This window comes from Tupaia chinensis, unplaced genomic scaffold (assembly GCF_000334495.1).
Source record: "Tupaia chinensis unplaced genomic scaffold, TupChi_1.0 Scaffold000022_1, whole genome shotgun sequence".
In the NCBI taxonomy this organism is placed as follows: domain Eukaryota; kingdom Metazoa; phylum Chordata; class Mammalia; order Scandentia; family Tupaiidae; genus Tupaia; species Tupaia belangeri.
This window is the reverse complement of record NW_006159452.1, coordinates 731510-739256: the sequence shown is the minus strand read 5'-3', so window position 1 is coordinate 739256 and position 7747 is coordinate 731510. Positions and strand designations below refer to the sequence as shown.

Here is a 7747-nt window from a genome sequence, read left to right as displayed (position 1 = left end):
ATAGGTGGTGGGGTAGAGACTGAACTGACAGAAAATTGTAGCCTTGGGTCTAAGATTTGGAGCTCAGAAGAAACAATGGGTGCTCTGGATCTGAGAAACAAACAGGAAGTTAAAGATTACAAAATGTGTTACTGCCTGAAAAATCTAGTATGGATCAGGGGAAGGGGCATAACTTTCATCTATTTGTTCTCAGACTTGTATCAATTGCTTGAGATTCACATACCTGGGAGAGAGCTCCTGATTAGTCTTCCATGATGGAAGATTGCCTTTGGGATTGCCAGCCTACAAAGTCTACACACAGTAAAGGAGAATTATTTGCCCATTAGGAAAAGAGGTTCAATTAGGAAGAGATCATTGATTCTATACAACTGAAAAACATCAGATTACCTTGACAGTATTCAATAAATATTGGTTCCTTATATCTCTTCTGGTGATGTCATAAAAGTCATTTATTTGATACTTTCAATAACATCGAATCTTAATACACATAGTAACATTCAAGCTCTTATTAAGTAAGACCATAAAGAAGAACATAAAAACTTTAAGGTACAACATGTGAACCATTGACATGAAAATGAAACTCAACACAAATGGAAAAATACATATACTCACTTTATTTCACATAAGGACCAGGGTCAGAAAGGTTCTCAACCACTGGCTACTCTTGTTTTTCCCTTCTTAGTCACGTAAGTCTCTAGCATACACACTTACCAGATGCTAAACTACTCTACTCTATAATTCTCTTGTCTCTTAGTTTTGAATCTTCTTTTTTCTATTTCCTTTGGAATTTATTTTTTCATCAAAAACCACAGTTTACTGATTGTTTTTTTAAGTTTTAGTCTCTGTGTGTCTCTTAACTCTCAGGACAAAAGAATATCTGAATAAAAGAACATCAGCAACAAAACTATTTGAAAGGTAGCCAAAGAATATCTTTGACATATTCTCTCAAGTATGAACCTAACTTTTAATGAAAGACTCTATTATATCATTTAAATTCTCCCTGGATTATGATTCATTTTCTCTCTAAGGCCTTTCCCCTCATCGATTTGCTAAAAGATAGTGCTAACTATAAAAAGCCTACTCCTCCAATGCTTATTTCCTCTGAGGGGGGAAAAAAAAAAGAGTATGAGAAATGCACTTCTCCTCTATTCCACAAAATATTTACTTTTCTTCCAAGTATCTCCTTTCAGATTAAACTAGTGCCCAGTAAATTCTTGTATACTTACTTCTCACAAAAGTTCTGCTTTTTCCTCTATTTTAGGATTCTCCAACTCTGTGCCATCAGTACAGATGAATTGAGCCCTGGAGACCCATGACTTGGTAATGACACATGCTGCCTCTTCCAAGTGCTCCCAGAATTTCTCTCTTAATGGAATTTCTCACCCCTTAAAGGAATTACAAAATGTTATCGAATGTTTATTTCTCTCCTCTGATTCAAACAGAGAAAGACGTTGTCCATATTAAAGCTGGCCTCAGAAGCAGCTTGCAAAAGTCTTAGCTAGGGTAGAAATATCTTTATGGCAAAACTATTTAAACTATTGGGAAGGGGTGATGGGGTCAGAGTTAAATATGACTCCTACTCTATGTGGAGAAGTGATTTAGAAATTTGTCTCAAAGAAAATCACTGGGACTATTAAATCTTGCTTGAGCTTAAACACTTTCAACCTTATAAGGAACAGTCATTGGAGTCAAACATATGGAGATTAAAATAGCAGCTTTATTATATATAAAACTGAGTTAGAGAACAGTGTTTGAACTGTGTTCCAAAACAGACTTAGTAGCACACTGTCTGTAAATCTGGATGTTAGGACACCAAATCCAAGAGAGTTCAAAAGAGAGACAACACATCAACACATTTAAAGTTATTTTTCTTTCTTTAAACAAGGGAGAGCATGAACACAGTCCTCCACTACCACAAATTATGCAGTCAAGAGTTTCCCACATTTAGGGACATCACAGGAGTCAGCACTTCTGGAGTGCAATGGATAAGCCCTGCCCTGGTAAACCACCTTTGTGATCATGGTATCTCCCTGCCAGGAAAGTATCTAAAGTTATTCATTGCTTTATGTCCACTGAGATTCTAACCTTGCTATTAAGTGTTGTCCATCACCCAGCAGCATGAACATCAACTGGGAACTTTCTAGACTTTAATTCATTTTGTTCAAATGCAGAATTTCAGGTGTCAGCCAGGACCTATTGAATCAGAGCATGTATGTCAGCAAGGTTCCTGAAGATGTGAACACACACTAAAGTTTGAGAAGTGCTTCTCCAGACTGGAATAGATGGGCTTTCTGTGTTTCCCAAACTTCCCCAAGACCCTTTCTTGGAGATTCTTAAACAGCAGAATGCACCTTGAGATTCTACTTTTTAAAAATTCACCCCAGCTGGGACTAGCAGTTGTCGTAATAGCTATGTCGCTGGACTCCCATGTAGTTGACCGTAGTTCGAGTCCCAGACCTGGTGGCTTAAACTCATGCCGGGTGCATGTGCGTGCGTGCCTAAGATCCCTAGAGGAGAATGGAGGAGAAGGGATTGTGGTGTGGCCATCCTCCCAGAGGGGGATTTCTAGCTTCCTCTCTCTCTGTCTCTCTCTGTCTTTCTGGAGAGCACATGCACCCTATAACAAAAACTTCTTGGGGAAAAAAAAAATTCACCCCCAGCTAAATCAGCTGCTGGTCCCAATCCCAACTAATTTATATTATCCTGGAAATTTGAGGGGGGGATGAAGTAAGTGCTCCTTAAATGTTAATGGTATATGAGCTACCTAAGGTTTTTGTTATAGAGTAGGTTCTGATTCTGTGTGTCTAAGGTGAGCCCCAAGCTATGAAAGGAGTCTGATTTTTAAGAACCTTCTAGGTGATGACAATGATGCTGGTCACAAACCATATTTTATAAGGCCTTGGAAGTTCTACTTTAGCAGGCAGAGCCTGAGAGAGCTAAGGACCAGGCAGAGCCACACACGTTCTGCAAAAATTACCTGCTGAATAAGGGGTTTGGACCAAGGGCAGAAGTTACCTTCCCAATATTGCAACCACTTGGAGAGTGGAACAGCTGCATTTAGGAAATGTGAAAACAGGGTTCTTTTAACCTACATGCTCAACAATTCAGTGTTGTTACTGGTCTCTCAGGGAAGAGACGGATGCCCTACTGCTCCCCTAAAGCTGCTGCTCCAGCACCAAGCACTCACTCAAACACCCACCTCTGTCCTTTCACGTGCCCTAGGAAGGACGGAAGGACGCTGGAGAGCACTGGCTTTTGCCTCAGTGTTTGTGGAATGACCAGTACATGAATTAAATCAATTTGACTGTGCCTGAGACTCCCTTAACCACCAGGCAATGGGAACAGCTTAAAAATTTACATTTTGATAAGTTCCAGGATGATGTTGATGCTCCTAGTGTGGAAACCAGAGTGAAACATAGATTTTTAAAAAAGCCAGAATATTTTTTGTTACAAAACTTAAAAACCTTTTAAAAACATGTACACACACACACACACACACCAAAAAGAAACAACAGAAATTGTGTCTATTGAAGCAAGCCCTCACTGGAACTTAGAACCTTTCCTTTCTTGGTGACCTGAATTCCTTTCTCAGTCATGCTGCTTTCGTCAAAATAGTAGAAAATCCTCATTCCTGGCATGCAGGCCTGTGCTGGATGGAGAATAAATCTATCACCAGTGAACAATGCTTCCACTTCTGTAGTAGGAAAAAGGTGACCTAAATTCGATACATTAAACTTCTACAATATTTGGGTTCATCTCAAAGGGTTATCCAATTCGTGTACCATGTTCTGGGTCTACAGGTACAAATAAATCAGATTTCTACTCAGATGTGATTGAAGATGAAATGGGAAAAAATAGCTAATACTAATGTGACAAAAATAGAATATAAGAAACTACCTGGAATTGTGGAGAAAATAAGATTTCTAACACATCTGCATGCTTCTTCCAAAATCCACTAAATGGATGTTTTTTCTCATACTGATTGTGCATTCAAAACAGGGGACAAAAATATCCATGTTCTTACCTTGCCTCTACAACACCCCAGACCAATCTTCTAAACTCACTGATTGGAGTCATGAATTTAGGAACAAGAGGGAAAGGTCACTGCCTTGTGCTTGCTGAAACAAACAGAAGTATGATCCCTTCCTTTCAACATCAGTTGAGTAAGCAATTTACTCCTTTGCCCAAAAGAAGAGTACAAAAGAATAGTCGGTGCTGAAGTCAGATTACCTTCTCATTGTTCTCTCTTCTCTTAGGAAAGGTAGTGAAAATTCCTTTATGAAAATGGCAGGAAGGGTAGGCAAGTCCTAATACATCTTAAGGGTCTAAGAAAGTTGAGGGGAATGTGTGCATTTTTAAAGCTGAGCAGCAGTAAGTCTCATTGGTTTGATTAAATTTTAGTGACTCATATATCATGTCTTTAATACTAAAGAAAGTTATGATATTTGTTTATCCAAGTTAAAATAAAAAAGGTTTTATCATAATTTTAATGAAACAGTCTTTTGTCCATATTCTCCTAGCATTCTGTCTTCTCACAAATCCTCATGTCAGAGCAGGAACAGCAAATGCTAAACCAAACATGATTCATTCTTCACTCCTGACATAAGTGGTCCAGGGATTGCCATGTTGCTTAAATGGAAACAAGTTTGCACCCCGTAAAAACCTAATATTAAAACTTATGTGAGCCTTAATCTGGTTATTATTTTGAATGAGAGGATTTAGTCATCACATTACAACAGAAAAAAAAATTGATGTGTAATAAGAATAAGGTAAATATGTGAAGGTAAATAGAAGGTAATAGATGAAGAAGGTATTCCAGATGTTTTTCTAATTTTTTTTTTTCTGAAAACTGGGTGCAGGACCAGCAAATGGTGTAATGATTATGCTGCTAGACTTCCATGTAGTCCATTATGGCTTGAGTCCCAGACCCAGCAGTTTAAAACTCTCACCAGCTGCAGGTGCATGCATGCCCAAAATCCCAAGAGGAGAATGAAGGAGAAGGGATTGCAGCATGGCCATTCCCCTGGGGAGGGATTGATTTATAGCTTTTTTTCTCCCTATCTCTCACTGTCTCTCTCTCTCTCTCTCTATCTCTCTCCAGTGAGCACATGCACTCAATAGCAAAAATCTCTCTTTAAAAAAATAAATAAAATCTGGGTTCATCCTTACTCTTGGTCTCCATGAAAGATCTAGCAATATTTACCTTAAACTAGCCAGTTACTATTACTTGGAACAAGACACCTATTTTTAAATACTTCCCTCTCTACATCCTCCTGTTTCCCAAAGTTCCCCAGGCATATGTGTACAAGCCACTCAATATCATAATATGATTGTGGCATCTCTCTCAGCTACCATCCCTTTATTGCTCATGGTTCATGATTTGTTTTTTGACAATGAGGTAGAAGCCATAGTAATATTTTAATTTATTTTGGTTTAATTTGAATACTTTTTATTAAAACATCCTAAGAGAAACTCTTTCAAATATTCAAATTCTGAATGACTAATATAAAAAGCAGTTTATGTAAACTTCCTTTACCTTTAAAGATTACATAAACTTAAACTGAACACCTTCATCAAACATCAAATCACAAAAGATAATTTTGAGCTAAATGGAACAAAAACTTTACCATCTCCTCATAAGCAATATTTGTTCCTACTGCTTCCATACTATCACAATTAAAATACCAGTAACCAAAACATATGCTGTGATCTATAGGCATATGAAGTGTTCTATTTAGACCATTTCTAAGGATTCTGCTTCAAAGGTTTGCATGTACCATTGCACCATATATTAATGAAAACAGCCTAGTCTTTTAAAGATCATGTGTCATCAAGGTGTGCAGAGTTTTCATTGTCATTCACGACAAGAGCTTCTCTGTTCTCATAGGTCCAGAAGACATTCAGATTGATTAGAATGGTGGCTACTGCGTCACCTTGATTACTATTGATTAAATCCTTAAGAGAGATTTTCAGAGGATCCTTTGGTTTTACATGTCAAAGATTTCATCCTTGACATCTTGAAATGAAACAGGATCTTGTCCATGGATTTTCATTAGTTCCTGTATGGCCCTAAATAAATAATTAAGGGAAAAGCCTTTTTTTTTTCTTTATTTGGAGAGGTTTTTGCTATAGGGCGTGTGCACTTGCCAGACAGACAGACAAACAGAGAGACAGAAAGTGAGAAATCACTCCCCAGGGGGATGGCCACACCACAATCCCTTCTCCTCCATTCTCCTCTTGGGATCTTGGGCACACATGCACACGCGCCCAGAGTGAGTTTAAGCCACTGGGTCCGGGACTTGAACCACGGTCGACTACATGGGAGTCCAGCGACATAGCCATTATGCTAACTGCTGGTCCCCAGGGAAAAGACATTCAGATATCCCTTGTTCTCAATATCAAGAAGTTTGAAAATATACTGTAGAGCTGCAGGTTCCTGTCTGTTTTCTAATGCACAAACAAAGTCCAAATAGGTCTTATAATCCATTGCTCCATTATAAGTGAGACACTCTTGGAAAACGTGATCTAAGAAGACATTTGTCATGATTGCTGTTCCATAGCAGGAGAGTTCTTTACTGAGCATGGCATTGTGATCCTTATCAAGATTCAAATACTGGCCATAAACCCTTAGGGCAGAAGGAGCAGAAAACCAATTTGTTTCTTGACTTTCCTTGGATAGTTCCTCATTCCTTAACTCCAATAAATCATCTAGGAAGCTGCATGCTAAAATATCTTGAATTTTTATCTTCCCTGTTCTTAGAGGATCTAAAAAGAAGAATTTTCTAACTGCTGTACAAACATAAAAGGAGTAAAAGGATTTTCCCAGCCCATCTTAATTGTGGCAAGGTAGGGATAATTTCCAGTATGTAGTTTTCTAAATCAGATTTCAGAAGGTATTCTTGCCCAGCGACATCATATAAACTGAGGCCTATTCTTGTTTGATGAGGACAAACGTTTCTCATGACATAATTAAAGAACTAGAACTGCATGACAGAAATTCTTCGGTATGAATCTGTATGGAGTTTTTCAAAGACCTTTGCTGTGAAAAACTGCTTGCACTTTGGTTCAGCTTTTTCACCAACTTTCAAAAAACTTTCATAATTGATCATTGCTGCTTCTTCAATCATAGGTAGTTAGTGTTTGATGTTTGTCTAGCAAAACCTATAAATTCTGTAATTCTTCATTATCTAAGAGTTCTCTGCTTTTTCTTTGTAGAAAGACAGCTCTGGATTCCTCTCTTAATTTATGTAGCAAAACTTCATCTACAGCTGGCAGCGTTTGCACTGGTGTTGGGCGTCGATAACTGCCAGCGAAGAACTTCTTTGCAGTCCATGGCCACCTCCCGCCCCAGTTCTGATATTTTTATTTCTTAAAGGACTTATGTTCCTACTGTAATCCTTCTTAGGATAACAAGTAGTGTAGAAAAAAGTGTTAGCTGAGAATGCATAATGTTGTATGCTGTTTAATTCAGCTAGATCCCAATGATCACGTACTACATGAGAAGTAGGCTCTGTGCTAGCCAATGGGAAGAGGGAGAGGAGCTTCTTAAACTGCCCCCTCTTGAGGAAACTGCAGTCTAGTTTGTGAGGACAAGTGGATAGAAATGGGCAAGCTAACAAGCATATTACAACATAATGAACTGTTACACATAAACTGAACAAGGTGCTACCATAAACAGGAGAGAGAATATTGAATTCTAGTTTGAGAGAGAGAGAAAGATACCAAGTAGGTTAAACCTGTACTGGTA

At 38.3% G+C, this 7747-nt stretch overlaps 1 non-coding gene and 1 pseudogene across 1 annotated transcript; both read right to left on the bottom strand.

Moving 5' to 3' along the window:
• Positions 1-1881: 1881 nt before the first annotated feature.
• On the bottom strand, positions 1882-2045 carry LOC114007150 (U1 spliceosomal RNA). The gene has a single exon (XR_003548788.1). It is a non-coding gene; the product is annotated as a U1 spliceosomal RNA (small nuclear RNA).
• A 3775-nt stretch (positions 2046-5820) lies between these two features.
• On the bottom strand, positions 5821-7142 carry LOC102476657 (serine/threonine-protein phosphatase 2A regulatory subunit B'' subunit gamma-like; annotated as a pseudogene).
• Positions 7143-7747: the final 605 nt, after the last annotated feature.